Below are 17961 nucleotides of genomic sequence, written 5' to 3' on the forward strand. Positions count from 1 at the left end.
CCGAAATAACCTTGTCTCTGCTACTTTTCTATACACACAATTTTAATGACCTTTTGGTTTGAACGGAGTTATCTCATAAGCATTATTATTGGCGCTGCTCCAAGGCCAATTACCTTTACATACTCTTTTATTTATCTGCCATTTTTGGCATTTATTCAAGGTAGTCATCGAATGATATGAATCAATTTCAAAATTATATACTTAATATCTTGAGCTCAAATCTACTTTTATTAATTCCTTTTTGTGCTCCACTGGTATTGGAATAATCCTAAACAAATGGGATGGGTGCCTACCAAACAGTGGGATCTTCACGTTCAGAATTAATTTGTTGTCTACTGTAACGAACCATGGTTCCCCATGGTTCGTCACAACACAGGAACACCTGTCTTTAAATATCTTTACATGTATAATCGCATAACAGAACACTAAGTAAAACCTCTTTAAATATCTCTACAAGTATAATCGCATAACTGAACACTAAGTAAAACCTCTTTAAATATCTCTACATGTATAACCATATAAATAAACGCTAAGTAAAAACCTCAAATTTCCCTAAAGTTACATTACTTTCCCACGGTACCGGTGCATATCGATCACCTCACCGGGGACATTGGACACCTATTGGGAGGCGATTGCTTAGGTAACTCTCGATTACCGAGCAAAACCCCCCACATGCGCAAGCCAGTCAGCAGTCTCCGACTTTCCTTACCGGGAATATTGGACACTGACTACAGGGCAAATGATTAGGTAACCTTCTGTTACCGATCAGCCCGTCTGCACGCGCAGACTATACCTCGACCATAGATACTTATGTAAGAACCCTTCCCACGGTCTGGAGTAGAAATAAGATATCTATAAGACATTCATGGAAGGCCGGCCGATCTATAAAAAGGCAGTCCACCAGCCATCGTCGGAGGCAGTCCACCAGCCATCGTAGGGCGGCAGTCGAATCAAACTACCATACGCGTCGTAGCACAATTAAAACATAACATAACCGGGTAGAATAATCATACGGAAGAATAAAGAAAACCATTAAAATTAAAAGAACCAAAAAGTGTTGTGATTTATATTTCAGTTTCTGGCAAAGTTCCTGGTTTTCCCGATAAAGTCCTCGTGAATTAGAAATATCTTGTAATTCAGGACCCTGGACAGGCTGATGCATACCTCAGCCTGAAATAGGACATTACACTACGAAAATTCCCTTTGCGGTTAAAAGACTGTAAATTTCTTTTAATTCCGTTTCTGTTCTTTTTTCCTGGAAGACCTAATGTTTCTAATAAACTATTTTTTATTTTGGTAATTTCCTTTTTCAACTGCATAGGTAAAGATAAGATAATAGGATTTAACCTACCATGATTAATATCTATTAACATACTTATAACTGCTGATTGGATTTTCTCGCACTCATCAAACAAGGAGCTTAGCTGCTTTGATACCATAAAGAAGTTTATAGATTCTTTGTAAACATAGCATAACTTTCCTTTAAAGCCTCCGTTATGTTTTCTACTCTCGTGTTCATACTTCTAAAGCTTACATTTATTTCATCGGTAGTTCTTTTGAGAATATTTACCGTTGACTTTACCACTGAAGTTTGCCTTTTAATTAAATCGTCTAGATTATGTTGATTTTCTAAAAGGTTTTTAATTTTTGCTTCCAAAGCGTCCCTATCTTCAGCGTCCATTATCCCAAACAATCTTTGATAAAGTGAGCCCATAAACTCAAATGGCGCTCGTTTCTTTCTCCTGTTATCCTGAGTCATAAAATGTTTATTATTATCCTCCAAGTCTGTAATTTGTCTTTCAGTGTTATCTAAAACATTATTGCATTGATCTTCAAAAAAGTGAAGTTTACTGCTCACGACTCTCATTTTCCCAATCAATTCTTTTCCCTTTTTAATCATTTGAAAATTCGGGTCCATATTATAATACACAATTAGATCCCAAGATGAGGCGACTATTTCAACATCTCCCATAGGGTCCAAATACATTGAATTGGAACTGTTCTTTTTTTTTTTATCGACCACTCCCTTGTCTTCTGGCAGCTATTTCTGCATTTGATACTTGGCAAAATAACATAAGCATTAACATTAGTGCCATGAGTCCTAGCTTGGGTATTTGAGGTCTACCGCGAGAATATCGAGTTTCCTTTGGGGGCATTTCTGAGTCTTTTTCTTCAGACTCAATTCCAGCTAATGGACAAATTTTAGTAATAGGTCGTTTAATTGATGTTTTATAGTCACTACTTTTACTTTATCGTCTTTACCTTAATGTATTTCTTCTATTTTTCCCAAAGGCCATCTAGCTGGGTGACAGTTTTCATCTTTTATTAACACAATCTGCCCTTTTTTAATATTCTGCATTCTTATTTTCCATTTATTCCTTTGTTGCAGAGTGTGTAAATAATCTTCCTTCCATTTAATCCAGAATTCTCTTTTCATTTTCTGAATTAATTTCCACCTATCCAGATTCCCAATTCTTTCCTCTGTAATCGTTTCAATGGGGCCAAATATTGGCCTTCCAATAATAAAATGACCTGGTGTTAATATATCCAAGTCGTCAATATCATTTGAAGCTGTATACAACGGCCGTGAATTCAGCACAGCTTCAATTTGACATAATAGCTTTGCCATTTCCTCATAGATTAAATTATTGTCCCCAATCACTCTTTTTAAGTGATATTTTACTGATTTTACCCCAGCTTCCCAAATACCTCCAAAGTGAGGTCCTGCCGGGGGGGTAAAGTGCCACTCGATCTGTTCTCTTTCTAATATTGGAACTACTTTAATATTGTCCTTAAGGGCTTTCTGGTATTCTTCGTCTAATTTGCGCGAAGCTCCCACAAAATTTGTTCCATTATCGGAAAAGATTTTTGCACATTTTCCTCTTCTTGAGAAAAATCTTCTTAAGCTAAAAAGGCATCTGCAGTTAGATCGCTGACAACTTCCAGATGAATAGCCTTTGTCGCCATGCACACAAATAGGGCAATATTAAGATTTCTGCCCACGGTTTCTAGAACATCCGATATGGTAAGGTCCGGCGAAGTCTACTCCTGTATTTGTGAATGCGTGCGACATCGTTCTTCTGTGTTTCGGCAGATTTCCCATAATTTGTTCTGCGGTATTCTGCCGATACCTAGCACAGGTAACACACTCTCTAAGCTTTTGCTTTAAGCAATTCCTTAGCCCAAATATCCAAAAACTTTCGTTGGATGAAGTTTCGCATCAAATTAATTCCACCGTGCAATGTTTCTCTATGCGCGTTTATGATAATTAAAGATGTTAAGTGACATTTATGCTTAACCCCAAATTCTGCGCTGGAGTTTTGTAACCTACCTCCAACTCACATTAACCCATCTCGATCTAAAAATGGATTCAAGACTAATATTTTACTTTTTATATCTATTTATTTTTTATTAGTTAGGCAAGTTATTTCTGAACTGAATTGTATAGCTTTGTTTTTTCAGTATTAATATTCTGGCGATCTTAATCTCGTTGACCGTCAAATATGAAGGAAATTCTTTATTATTTTTGGTTCTAATTTGAATAAACCTTAATATACAACAACTCTTTCTAGTTTGTGCATGCATGAGTATTTCTCTAATAAATCATTAATAATGTTAGCTTTATCGTTTATAAACGTTGTGCCAACAACTTTATTTTCTTTAATCTCCTCTTTTGGCGAATTTTTCTTAGATTTAGCCAACCATTGAGGTCCCTTCCACCAAATTTCAAAATCTTTCAGCTTATCGCACTAATGCCCCTTGACGCTACATCTGCTGGATTGTCTCAGATTTGACATGTTTCCTTTACGTTTCTAATGTCGTCAGTTCGATGCCTGATAAATTTATCTTTATTATTTCCATTCTTTATCCATGCCAGAGTAATCGTAGAATCACTCCATGCATAACTTTCTGCTTCACTTCCAACTGCTATTTTTACACGTTAAATTAATTTTGCTAGAAGATGCTGCACAAAGTTTTAGCTTGGGAATAGTTTCCCGATTTTTCTTCGGATTAACTTTGCTTTTACTGGCTACTATAATTGAAGAACCATCTATCCTGGCATATACTACTGCAGCATAAGCTTTCTCGGATGCAGCAGCAAACCCATGAATTTGCATCGGATTGCTGTGCTGAGAATTCAGCCATCTTGGTCCGAATTCTCTCCAATTTTGTAAAATTATCTTTAAACGAATTCTATTTGCGAGTATCCTGATCTGATAGTTCTTCATCCCAATCTTTGTCTGATAGCCAAAGTTTTTGCATAAATAATTTACCAACAGTCGTGACTGAAGACAGCCAGCCTAAGTGGTCAATCATCTTGGCTAAAATAGATAAAACTGTTCTCTTGTTAAATTTCTTAATCGGCTCATAATGGAAGTTGAACCTAAACTCGTCTTTAACTGGCTCCCATTGAAGCCCTAATGTTTTGACGGATTCATTCTCCTCAATACTTAACACCTTATTTACTTCGTTATCTATAACGGCTTTTAAAATTTCTGGGACATTTATTATCCACTTTCTTAATCCAACATTTTCAAACTCCCGGGTAACTTCAATTATATGCCTTTTAGCATCCAATATGGAATCCGTCCATATAAAAATCATTCTTTATGATTTCACATATTTCTACATTTTTGCAGTTATCTGCTATCGCAACCAACACCCTAGTAGCTAAGTAGGGTGCTGAAGCTGTACCGTACGTAACGGTTGTTAGCTTATGCTCCTTCACTTTTTCGTTTGGAGTATCTCGCCAAATTATATGCAAATACTGTTGATCTTCTTCATCAACATTAATTTGCCGGTACATTTTTTCAATGTCCGCGCTGTCCGTGGCTCTAGCCACGGTTCTCCACAAATAGCGGTGTGTCAGTCTTAAGCAACGCACACAATTAATTAAGAACTCTCGATCAACAGCTCTACCCATTTTTATCCACACAACAATTTAAAACACCCCACCTCTTAGGACATTTCGCAATCGACGGCCTACATAAGAGATATCATTTGCGTTATTTCACAATAAGTCAAGCCAGCATAAAATTATCGACCTACCGGCCCAAATTCAGCTATCACCCTCCACGATGAGGAGGTAGCAAAAACCCAATTCCCAACTGCAGCCCGCACCTACTGCGATGCAGCCTCAGCTAAACACTCTCATCAAAACAAACTGACCCACTAAGCAATTGTCAACGAAGCACCAAGCTTCGACCCACTTACCACGCCCCACAATTATTGTCACCCAATAATCATAAGTTAGCAATAAGCAATTATTTCCGGGTCTCAGGTGCGATCGCCAGCTGCATAAAAGGGCCAAGATCGGCCGAAAGAGCAGGCAGTCCATCAGCCCGAACACAAGACACTGCGCTAGGCAGTCCCTCAGTCACACACCCAAGACCCTGCACTAGGCAGTACATCAGACCGAAAACAAAAGAGGCCAAGAATATAAGACACTGCACTAGGCAGTCACAAACGCAGAGCACCACACTACGCAGTCCACCAGCGCCATACAACTACAAGCCAGAGTAACTACGTAACGAACTAAGTGAATGAAAAGTAGTGAATAAACCAAGAAACAACAAAACCCAAACTCTCGCGTCATCATTTGTCCCTTGCCTACTGCATTTACAAGCCAGCCCGACACCTGAAGTCACCTGCAATCTACAAATTTTCTTGTAGTGGACCCTGGACAGACTGAAGCATAACTCAGCCTGAGATAGGACCTCACAAGTGGCGCCTGAGCAGGGACTTTAAGGTAACTTACACCTTAATACGTAGCTATGTGGAGTAAAGACCCACGGCCACTGAAACAGTTTAGAATAGCAAGCATCACTAACCGTCAAGCACAAAAACCCCGCCAACAGTAAATCCGGTCGCGAACAGGTAGTGCCGCAGTGCCGATGATACGAGTATCGAACGAAAAGACTACCGTACATGAGTACCACCAAACCAAATGTAAGTCAGTGCCACTAACCGCAGAAACACACCATGGAAACACACGAAGCCGGTCAACCCGACGAATTTTACCCGGAGGGACACCATACTAATCCAGAAGTCACCACCGGCTGGATCTACAAACTCCGGTGGGACGAGCTGGAAGCCCTGGCCGAGGAATTCGGATTTGGCAACGAAGGAACAGTCGAGGAGCGACGAAAGAGATTCGCCGCACTAGTCGCCAGGACACTCTCGCAGGACGCCTGGGTCCGAATAGCAGACCTCGAACGACAATACGCCAAACCAGCAGGACGCTCCAAGTCACCCATGCTCACCACTCCTGGGCCATCTGACCAGCGGAAAACGGACCCAAAAGCCGGGTTAAAAGTGCCCACCGCGGCCGAATACATCACACCTGGCCCACAACGCATCGTAACGCCAGCCGATTTGCCCAGACCTCCAGTTACGGAGACCAGCCGCTCGCCCACACAGAGGATCGTGCCAGCCATGGACTCTTCCATAGATGGACGACACCACAGCCACACCGCCCACATCGCGGAACAGATTCGGAAATGGGGAATCAGGTTCGACGGACAGGACGACCCACTTACATTTCTGGAACTACTCGAAGAACGTGCGCTCTCATATGGGGTGGACACAAATCAGCTACCTCGGGCCATGACAGAGCTTCTCACCGATCGGGCCAGTCGCTGGTACCGCACCACTCAACTACAAGGCAGCTCATGGTCATATTTCCGCCAACAATTCTTGACTTTCTTCTTGCCGCCACGGTATTTTGAACAATTGGAAGACCGAATCCGGGCCCGCAAGCAAGCGGTAGGAGAATTGTTCAAGGATTACCTCATCGAGATACGTTTACTCATGCACCACGCCAGGTACGACGCAGCCAAGGAACTGAACAGGATCTACGATAACGCCCTGTCAGCATACCAGATGTACGTGCGGCGACACGAACTACAAAGCCTAGCACAGCTTACAATGTTGGCCACCGAGTTCGAGAGCATCCAAGAGCGGACCATCCCGACCACTTTGGCACCCCCTCGGAACACTCCAAGATACGCAAGGCCGGCTTCAGAGCAGAGGAATTGCGACTCGCACCAGACGCCATTTCTGATTCCCCATTGGGAATCGACAGACACACCAGGGAAACCACCAGCTCATCCAAACAGTACGGCGAATCCCGACGTAGCCCATCACATGATCACGACCCCCATAACCAACCCACGCGCAGCCTGTCGCCGGTGTGGTGAAGCGGGGCATGCAGCATACGACTGCCATAATCCCTCCATCCTATTCTGCTGGGAATGTGGCAAACGCGGCACACGGACCGTTAATTGCTGCCGCCAAAACACGTCGGGAAACGACATGCGTCCCCAACTGACACGGGATCAGCCGGGAACGACGCCTCCTCCAACCCGCGACTAAATAACTCTCTACACGTAAGCAACGGCCGGATAGTGGCGATGGTAAGCATAGGAGGATATGCAACGGAAGCCACAATCGACACCGGGGCATCCAGAAGCTTCATCAGCGCAAACCTCGCCGGACAACTAGACAACAACACCAACCTGCAAGATGCATGCGTCCGCATACGCCTGGCCGATGGCTCGGTCAGAGAGATCTCACAAGTTCTACTGGCGCACATCAAGGTGGATCAACGAGAGGTTCAAATCCCGCTCCTGGTCCTACCAAACATGTTGGGACAAGTTATTGTCTGGCATGGACTTCCTAGGTGCCATCGAAACGACGATCCAATGCTGCTCTACGCTGCTACAGCTACGAGACCGTCGCCCCATGCCTACTGAACATGTGCTTACTACCATCCACGTACAAGACGCTGAACCCCGATGCCAGAAACCCCAACAAATCGCAACGAACCTACGTCCACGACCTAACACAACGCACACGGCACCCAATAACGCAACGCAGCACTTGACACCCAAACCAATCGCAACGAATACGAAGCCACGGCACACTAGAGAACACGAATCCAAGGTCAACACCAGCAAACCGCAACCAAGCAATCGGGAAAACGAGTCTCACGATCACTACGGAGCAACCGCGTGCTATGCCAACAACAGGGAACACGCATCCCAAACAAACCACGAGGATCTCACACACGAGACAAACACACTTGAACCCGGCGCTCAACACAGGAAGCCCAGGTCCAAGACAAGCAACAGAGCAAGCACGCACAGAATCCACAACGGAAGAATTGAACGCACGGACCCCCTTAAAACCGACCACCAGCATCGAAAAAGGACAATGGCAACCACCATCCGACAGCCCAGCAACACGGGAAACAGCTACGCTAACCCCACGCTGGTCGGGGCCCATAATCGAACTGATATCCACAGAGCCCCTCAACGCGGGCCCGGAAACCAGGCCGATGCCACCACGATGCACACACCGCCGCCCTGTCGTACCCACGGCCGACGCCACACCGATCCTCGCCAACACAATGAAGTACCTTCCACGTACTGACATGATTCTTAGCGCCATGCAGCGAGCCATGCCTAGAGCCTTGTCCGAGATCTTCGTCGCCCACACAAGTCGTTGCTGCGATGCCAGAGGCGTCATCGCGACTCACCTGTTCACGTACCAGTCTGGCTGTAGTATAACACGAGTACTACACCCGGCATACCAAAATATCGTACTCATGGTCGACACCACACCCATCGTCGCCCACATAAGCGACTACCAACGGAGGATCGAAACGCACAGCACCTTCGACACAACCCTCTTACCCGAAGACCCCAGCCAGCCATTTGACTCCGAAGCCGCCGATCCAACCGAACATGAGCCCGAACCAGTCCCGGAGCCGTGGCCGCCGGACTTGGCCCCGCAGACCCAAGCATCCGTCGGCCAAGCAAGACACTGGTCCAACAAAAGAGACATCATCGTGACCAGCCAGTTCATGCACCAGTCTGGAGACAATACCACCCAAGTGTTCCACCAGAGCTACAAAACTACTCTACCCACGTCCAACGCCTCCCGATCATCGCCCACATAAGCGATTACCACCGCAGCATCGAACCGTCAAGTACATTTGACAAACTCATCCTTCCGAAAAACCCGAATCAAACCTTTGACCCCGGAGCCACCGAACCCACCGAAGACGACCCAGAACTACCGACGGATCCTTGGCCACCTGACATAGCACCGCAGATTCGAGAATGACTGAACAAATAACTACCATAACGAGAAAACCATCGTCATATGAGATAATCGACCCACCAAGCAGACACCAACTACAAAGCACCCAGAACAGCAGAAAGGCCACGATCACAGCAGCAGTAGAAAATATAAAGTTACCGACGCCACGCTAAAGTGATGAGATTAACAGCGGCGAATCCGGAGACTCGGCACAAGACAAAGGACAGGATAACCTGGAAAAAAAGGCGAACCTCAGCACCCGCCAAGCGACGCCACAAATCTCCATCACCCACCCGGAAGAAAGGTGGGTGGGGGGGTGTAACGACATGATTCTAGCCATGTCTCGTCACAAACGGCGGAGGGTCAGCGCATTACGCTGGCCGGAGACAATAATCAAACTGATATATAACATGAACCATGGCTATAGCCACGGTTCTCCACAAATAGCGGTGTGTCAGCAACTCCGGGAAATAAAATAGTCTTAAGCATACATAGGACATCTCGCAATCGACGGCCTACATAAGAAATATCATTTGCGTTATTTCACAATAAGTCAAGCCAGCATAAAATTATCGACCTACCGGCCCAAATTCAGCTATCACCCTCCACGATGAGGAGGTAGCAAAAACCCAATTCCCAACTGCAGCCCGCACCTACTGCGATGCAGCCTCAGCTAAACACTCTCATCAAAACACACTGACCCACTAAGCAATTGTCAACGAAGCACCAAGCTTCGACCCACTTACCACGCCCCACAATTATTGTCACCCAATAATCATAAGTTAGCAATAAGCAATTATTTCCGGGTCTCAGGTGCGATCGGCAGCTGCATAAAAGGGCCAAGATCGGCCGAAAGAGCAGGCAGTCCATCAGCCCGAACACAAGACACTGCACTGGGCAGTCCCTCAGTCAAACACCCAAGACACTGCACTAGGCAGTACATCAGACCGAAAACAAAAAAGGCCAAGAACACAAGACACTGCACTGGGAAGTCACAGACGCAAAACACAACACTTCGCAGTCCACCAACGCACCATACAACTACAAGCCAGAGTAACTACGTAACGAACTAAGTGAATGAAAAGTAGTGAATAAACCAAGAAATAACCAAACCCAAACTCTCGCGTCATCATTTGTCCCTTGCCTACTGCATTTTCAAGCCAGCCCGACACCTGAAGTCACCTGCAATCTACAAATTTTCTTGTAGCGGCCCTGGATAGACTGAAGCATACCTCAGACTGAGATAGGACCTCACACACTTATTATTTGTAATTTTAGTTGACGCATCAAAAACCACTCTGAGTTTTGTCGTTAGACTGGAATTTCTTATGACTCCTTGATGGGGTAAATAATATTTCCCTTTTTTTTTGGACTCTACCATGTCCTAAATTTGTATATTTATGCATGCATTTTTGATAATTTTCTTTTAATTTTATATTTTTGCTTAGTTTTCTTTCTAAGCTGTAAAATCGCTCCATGGCTTGTGCCTTTGAATCACCTAGATCATTTTCTTTTTTAAAAGGTATTTTCACCACATACCTTCCATTATCATCTCTCCTAGTGGTTTCCAAGAAATGCTTCTCACAAATCTCTTCTTCCACGTCATTATCTTCGGTTTCCATTTCCCAGAAACGTTCTAAATCGCCAACTTCAAATGTTGTCGCCACGATCAATTTGTCACCTTTTGATTTGGTGCAACCGGATATGATCCAACCGAACTCTGTATTTTGACCAAGTAGTCCATCTATTTTAACTATTCCGTCTTTACAGTATGGGTATATAAATCTACCCCGATTATTACATCTACCCTACTTGGTTTATTAAAGTCAGGGTCTGCCAGCACATAATCTTTTCATTTAGATTTGTCAATATTGAAAGACTTTATTGGTAACGCTTTCATAAGTTTTGGGAGAATAATAGCTTCAATATTAAGCGGTTTTCTATGAGTTTTTACCGACAAAGTAACTTTATATTTTGAGGTGCAAGAGTCTGTCGATGACACGCCACTTACTTCGGTGCTTACTCTTTTTCGCGCCATGTTTAGAATTTGCGCTGATTCCTCGGAAAGCTCTAAGGTTTTTGTAGCCACCATTCACCGCTCTTACTTTTATAAGTGCGGTGGCTAAAAACGCTTGTTTTTTTGTCAAACAAGTGTTAACAGTTTCCTTTTTCTCATAAGGAAGATGGAGCATCGTATAATGATACGATTTTTTTAAAATTCCACACAATATTTCCGAAGAAAATTTTGTATACTTATCATGCCTACAGCACCTTTTGCATAGGCGCTCTTTTTGTATAAATTGGATTCTTTCTGTCTCCGTCATTCTCTTAAAGCAGTACAATATGGAGTGGCTTGCTGATTTGCATAACACACAATTTTCTTTATTGCTGCTATATTGCACTACTTTTTTGAATGGTTTTTTCTCTTCATCCTGGGAAGAATAAAGAGAATTGTACCGTTGCTCTAAGAATTCCATTACATCTGGTACCTGAGCGTTTGAGAGGGCGAGGCACTCTTTTAAAAAAAATTTTTTTTTTTATTTTTGGCTGCTTGTTTTTTTTCCAATTTGCTAACCTCCACTTCACTTTGTACTTTTGATATTGCTGGATTTTATTTTTCACTTTCGATGTTTTGGCCTCGAACACGCCCCCATCACGTATTTATTTACACGACTAAAATATAAATTATATTGTAAGAATTTAAAAATACTGCCTGTCTAGCACGTATTTTATCGAATTTATTTGAAACTTCTGTTTCATTAACCTCGAGTTTATTATTTCGCAACTTTTGGAGCTACAGTGGTACCAGACAGTGGTGCAGGGGGAAACAACGGAGAGTCTCGAAGGACCAAAATGTTAAGACCTTAAAGAAAAGTTGTAAATTCAAACTAAATTTTATTCTTAAAATCAGAGCCTTATATCAGATTACAAGCAATGTATGTGGTACAATTGATATTCTATTCTTATCGCTAGACCCATGAATCGGCTACATTTTCCGTGGGGATTGTTTGAGTGCATGCAACGCATTGCATACAACATTAATGCTTAGCTCTACATTTGATAAGTGGGATCTCCACTTGTGTATTGATTGTCGCGTATTTATTACCACACATCTTTGCCCTTTCTTTCAAACGGTCGTTAATTATCAACTTTATGTACTACTACATTTAAATTTAGAAATATATAGATTGTGTACAGAATCTTTTCTTAATGTACTCGTACATCGACATGTTCATGTTTGAACAACCAATGTAGTTCCATTGCCTTGTATGAACGACGGCTCTCCTGCTTCGTTTGATGAACCTCTACCAACAAATCCGCCCCTTTGATGATCTGGACTACTGACAGCGTCTGGACTACTCATTCCAATAAAATGTATCTGCAAAACGCTTCAGAGTTTGTTGAAAGTAAGTTTTCAACGGGGGGAGTATGTCGGGTTTCTCAGCCCGATATTTAGCCGTAAAATCTTAAGGTAAATACATCATCTTCATTGTTTATTATTTCCACTGCCCACTGTAAATTACCATTTTCTCCGCATATTCTTGTGCACGGCAGCGACCGTTCTTTCGTCTATCTATCCCGTCTTCTTCGTTCCTGCACTTTTCTCGCGCTCTAGCTAACGTGCGTTCTCAGCTTAGCAGCAGCCCAAGCTGCACTTATGCTCTCTTTCTATCACTTTCTCTCGCTCTCTTCTAAGATGCTTGCATAGCACATGGGCAATTCGGTCTGTCTGCCCTGTTTTTAGGCTGGTATTGATCTTCATAACCTTCGTATCCATCGCAACACTTTATTATATCGGTCATACTGACACCTACTTTACCTTAACAATACGAAATAAATTGTACAATATTACCCATTGAAACGCTTGAGTTTTTCTTAATAATAATTAAGTTTCACCGCCTATTAAAAACTCTTAATAGCCAAACAGACATTATAAATGTATATTCATGTTGACGGTTTTCTCTTTTAACTATAGTATTTTAATTACAAACGAGAATGAGAGAAAATAAGAAATATAGAATAAAATACAAACAGAAAGCTCTTCTAAAATGTCTAGAAGGTGGTTGGCCATGCAAGGGAAAGCTCGCATGTGCAAAATAACTGATAAACGTTTGCATGTGCATATGCTTCTAATTCAAGTTTACCAACTCGGCAAGTCCTGGAATGATCGGATTTATGCACATACATACGTAAATCACTGCTAACCGTGAGGGTGGCGCTAACTAACACATTTAACCATTTATTTATATACATCGTTGATGCATGCTTACACCGGCTGGGCCGTACTCACAATTCGTTGAGTCCATCGAAGTCAGCAGGCCTGTTGACGCGTATGAGGCTAAAGATGAGTTTATATGTAGGGTAGAACGAGTATGTATGGGAAATCGAAAGGAAATTATAAGTATGACTTGTTCAAAAATATTAAAATTAATTAAACCCAGTAACGCGATGATACTACACAAAATTTCAGCAGAAGCGCGCCGTTTGACGATCCATTTATTTGCGATACTTTTAGGGCTACTAGAGTCGTTAACCCTTATTGATCCATGGGGTTTTCTCCTCTTTGGTCTCTCACGGTTCAATTGCACACAGGGAACTCTAACTGAGAGTCTACGATTGGTGGATGATATTTATGCCCAGTCCTAGTCCTCACATCGATGCTCGCCCTAGTGGCCCATGGCAGACCTCCGGTCAGGGGAATAGGGGGCCCCGAGCTTTGTCTGGCAATCACCACTTCTACACCAAAAATGTACGGTAGCCTGTGATGATGCCAAAGATACAGCGGCTGTGCGGGAGCACGTCGAAAGAACCCTGTGGTAGACTGTGGTTAAGGCCGAGTTTCCATATTACCCTCCTACATACCGTATCTAGAGGTTATATCCGTTTATATCAATTTTTTTCCAAATTATGCCCGAAATATATATAAGAGCGCCTTTTGTATGAAGCTACGACTTTACTTCACTGTTTTACTTGAACGGATGGGTATAAGTGACCGAACAACACATAGATTTAATTTGCAAACGTTTTTCCTTATTAAGGCACACGAGGTTATGTTAGATGAGGTTATTTAACAATGCTAATATAAGCACATCTGCACTCGATCACGGTAGAAATTGGAAAAAAAAACATAGGCAGGCTCAGAGCGCAAGCCTAATGAGCTTGGAATGTGGGGAAAAGTCCAATTAGCTTATCTTGGAAAGGGAAATTCCAATTAGTTTATCAGCTTTGGTACGGAATGCATGCATATGCATGCAAGATGACCTTGCGTACGATCGGAGCTTTACAGTAACGTCTACGAACATAGGCATAGCCGTGTGAAATAAGAAAGCTTTACCGTCGATTCCGTAAAAAGTGGTATGGCTCTCTGAAACGTTTTACAACGTACTCGCCACAGCCATACTGCCTTGGTGGTGAAGCAAGTAAGCACCGATATGTAAAACTTCTGTGGGGCCTTGTTGCGTACATCGGTCTTGTAGTAGAGAGGTCCACAGTAGTCAATCCCGGTCACAGTGAATGCCGGTAACTTCTCCACTCGATCCTTTGGCCAAACTGCCATGATGTGCTTTACGAGACGAGGCCGATATTTACTGCAGATGTTGCATTTCCGCAATGAGCGTCTTTATTCCGCTTATCGGTTAATACTGCAACCGAATCAAGCAGAGTAGCGACTCCGGGCCTGCATGGTATTGCTTCCGGTAAAAGCGCTCAATGACGGCAAACGGTCAGTTCGGTCAACTTCGGCAATATCCTGGCAGAATTGGGTACATTCACTCTCCAAAGCCTGCGGCAAGCTCTCGTCCCAGTCCAACTTGGTTCTCCACATCTTCTGAAGAATTATCTTCGCCCTTGTCAACGTTGGTCCGATTAAACCGAGGGGATCTTAACTCCGTGTGATTACTGATATCACAGTCCGCTTTGTGTGTCGGCCTAGACTGATGTTGAGTGCAAAGGTGAATAAGAACTCGTCCCTGCGTGGATCCCATACGAGCCCAAGTGTCTTTGTAATGTCACTCCCGTCGTCAAACTTTAGAAGGGTTTCCTTGTCGGCCTCTGGGACATCCTGATGCACTTCTACAGAGCTCGAGTACCACTTTCTCAAACGAAAATTACCACGACCAAGGAGTTGGGTTGTTTGATGCATGACCTTCCGCACTTCTTCAACGGCATCGCCTCCTGATATCATGTCATCAACATAGAAGACCCGCAAAACGACTTTCGAGCCCAATGGATACGACGAAGACTCATCCATGGCGATTTGTTGCATTGCACGAATGGCCAAATATGAAGTAGGCTTGGTACCATACGTGACCGTGTCCAACTTAAAAACTTGGATGTCATCTTTGGGTGAGTCACGCAACAAGATACAATGTAACAGAGAATCTGGCTCTGCCACGCGCACACATCGGTACATCTTACAAATGTCTCCGGTAGTTCCAATAGGAAATGTACGAAAACGCCCTAGAGTGGTGAAGAGCTTCGCCTGAATTGTGGGCCCTGACATTAGGAGCACATTTAATGACGACGTCCAGACGACGTCACTGCTGAGCTATCGAACACGACCCTTAACTTTGTGGACGAACTCAAGAAGAAGAGCTAGGCACGGACGACAAATGCTTGAGGTCCAAATGAATGTTCCGTATTGCTCTTTAACTTTTGGATTTCGATTAAACTTGTGCTCAAGATTCTCAAATCGCCTTTTGGTTTGCAAATACAAATCGCCTAACAGACCTACATCCCGCTTCATCGGCAGATGAACAGAGTATTCCTCCGTAGGCAACCTACTGTAGTGCTGCTTGAAGTGCTCTTCACAATGAAGCTTTTCTGCGAACATCCTTGAGATTGGCTCGTAGACATGTTCTACTTCCCAGAGCTGACGAACCAACTCATCTAACTGGACAACTGGGGTAGGCACAGGCGTTGATCTTTGCGATGCAACGAATGATGACGACTGGGGCAGTCGATTGCAGCCTCCCGAGAACACCCATCCAAGGAGTGTTTTTTGCAGCAATGGCAATACCGAAGCTAAATGGATTTGGCCAACGCACAGCAATTAAAAAAACAGATCTGCTCCAATGAGCAAATCAATTCGCTGTGGTACGAAAAACGATGGATCAGCAAGCTGTATATTCGACGGTACGCTCCAAGATTTAATGTTGAACGAATGGTTAGGCTGCTGGTCTGTTATCCGCGAAGCTACAATGGCCCTCATGGTTGTTGAGTACTCCGAGATTCGAGATTTTAGGACGAGATCAACTGAGTAAACTTCTGTGGAAAAGCTGACGTCTCCAATGCCTGAAACTGCAGCCAACGATTTCATACTGCGAAGTTCTAGCTGCTCCACAAACCGAGAAGTGACGAAATGAACTTGGGAACCAGAATCCAAGAGAGCTCGACATGGTACATACGTGCCAGCCAGATCCTTGATGAGCACAACAGCTGTTGCTAGAAGCACCACATCAGACGAGATACGAGAGGACTGGGGAGCGCTGGGCGAAATTGCGACCATCGAGCTAGGTATGGCAATGCTGTGGTTAACAACGGCAGATTTGTCCATAGACTGTGTAGATACGGTCGATGGCATATTAGAAAGCAGCGTATGGTTCTTTGATTGGCAGGTACGGCATGGACCTGATCGGCAATCTCGCATCTGATGGTCCTTATGCAAGCAATTAATGACAGTGACAGTCGCTTGGCCTCCTTATACCGCGCTCTAGGAGAAATTTTCTCAAATCGCTTGCATTGCGAAATCAAATGGTCTTGGGCACGGCATGGCTCACAAAAACCTAAGCCCGCCGATGCAACGAATGATTTTTTATGGCACGTATTCAAGGTCTTTACTGGCTTGCTAACCTGACCAGAATTCCGATGCGAGGCGTGATCAACGTTTACCAGGGTACGATATCTAATGCAGTCGTATAGTTGGCCTGGTTTATCTCCAACGAACTAATGGTGTCCAATGCCGCGCCGCTTAAACATGATCGCAAATGTTGCAACTTCTCGATACAAGTCAGATCAGCTTCCTTATCAATGACAGCAGTGAACATTGAATAGAAGCTTGACCACTCGGTATAGGCTCCGCTGAACTTGGGCAGCTGCAGCTGCGGCAAGCGCGATCGATTGGCCATACATACACATGATGGATTGCGATTCGCTGGGATCCATCCGAAAAGTGGAACAGTGCGTGGGCTTTGAGTGCTTGCCTAACTCACGCTGCAGTAGGGTTTTCACTTTTAGCAAGGCAGTACCGAACTGCCCAGGCAAGTCGCTAGTAATAGCTTGGGCAGTACCGAACTGCCCAGGCAAGTCGCCAGTAATAGCTTGAAAATGCTGCTTCTCCAATCGGTCGTGAGCGACATAAAAATTCGACTCCAATTTATCCAACAGATCCACAAAGCCTTTCAGATCCTACTCGTCCAAGCTTCGCAACTTTTCGACGTTCAATTGGGAGCACAGGGCCTGAACTCGGTCGAAGATGGCCCTTGTCTTGAGGGTCAAGAATGCAATTCGGCTAGTAGCTGAATCAGCACTAGCCGCCACTTCACCAACTGGAGCGCCACTCGACGGCGTGACATCCGAGGTGGACGCGATGTTTATATTGGAGTCACTCATTATACCCGCACTCAAAAAAGAGTTAAGGGGTATATTAGATTTTTGGTAAAAGTGGATGTGTGTAACGCAGAGAAGGAAACGTTTCCGACTAAACTAAAAACACAGTATCGTAGAAAATGCCCATATCTATCAGATTGCCGAATCAGAATAAGATCGGATCATAAGTATAGCCAGAATGAATAAATTAATTTTCTGTTGTTTCTTCCGCCCCCTCCTGCCAGATACCCGCTACCTATCTCTTTATCT

This window comes from Drosophila obscura, unplaced genomic scaffold (genome assembly GCF_018151105.1).
Source record: "Drosophila obscura isolate BZ-5 IFL unplaced genomic scaffold, ASM1815110v1 contig_139, whole genome shotgun sequence".
In the NCBI taxonomy this organism is placed as follows: Eukaryota; Metazoa; Arthropoda; class Insecta; order Diptera; family Drosophilidae; genus Drosophila; species Drosophila obscura.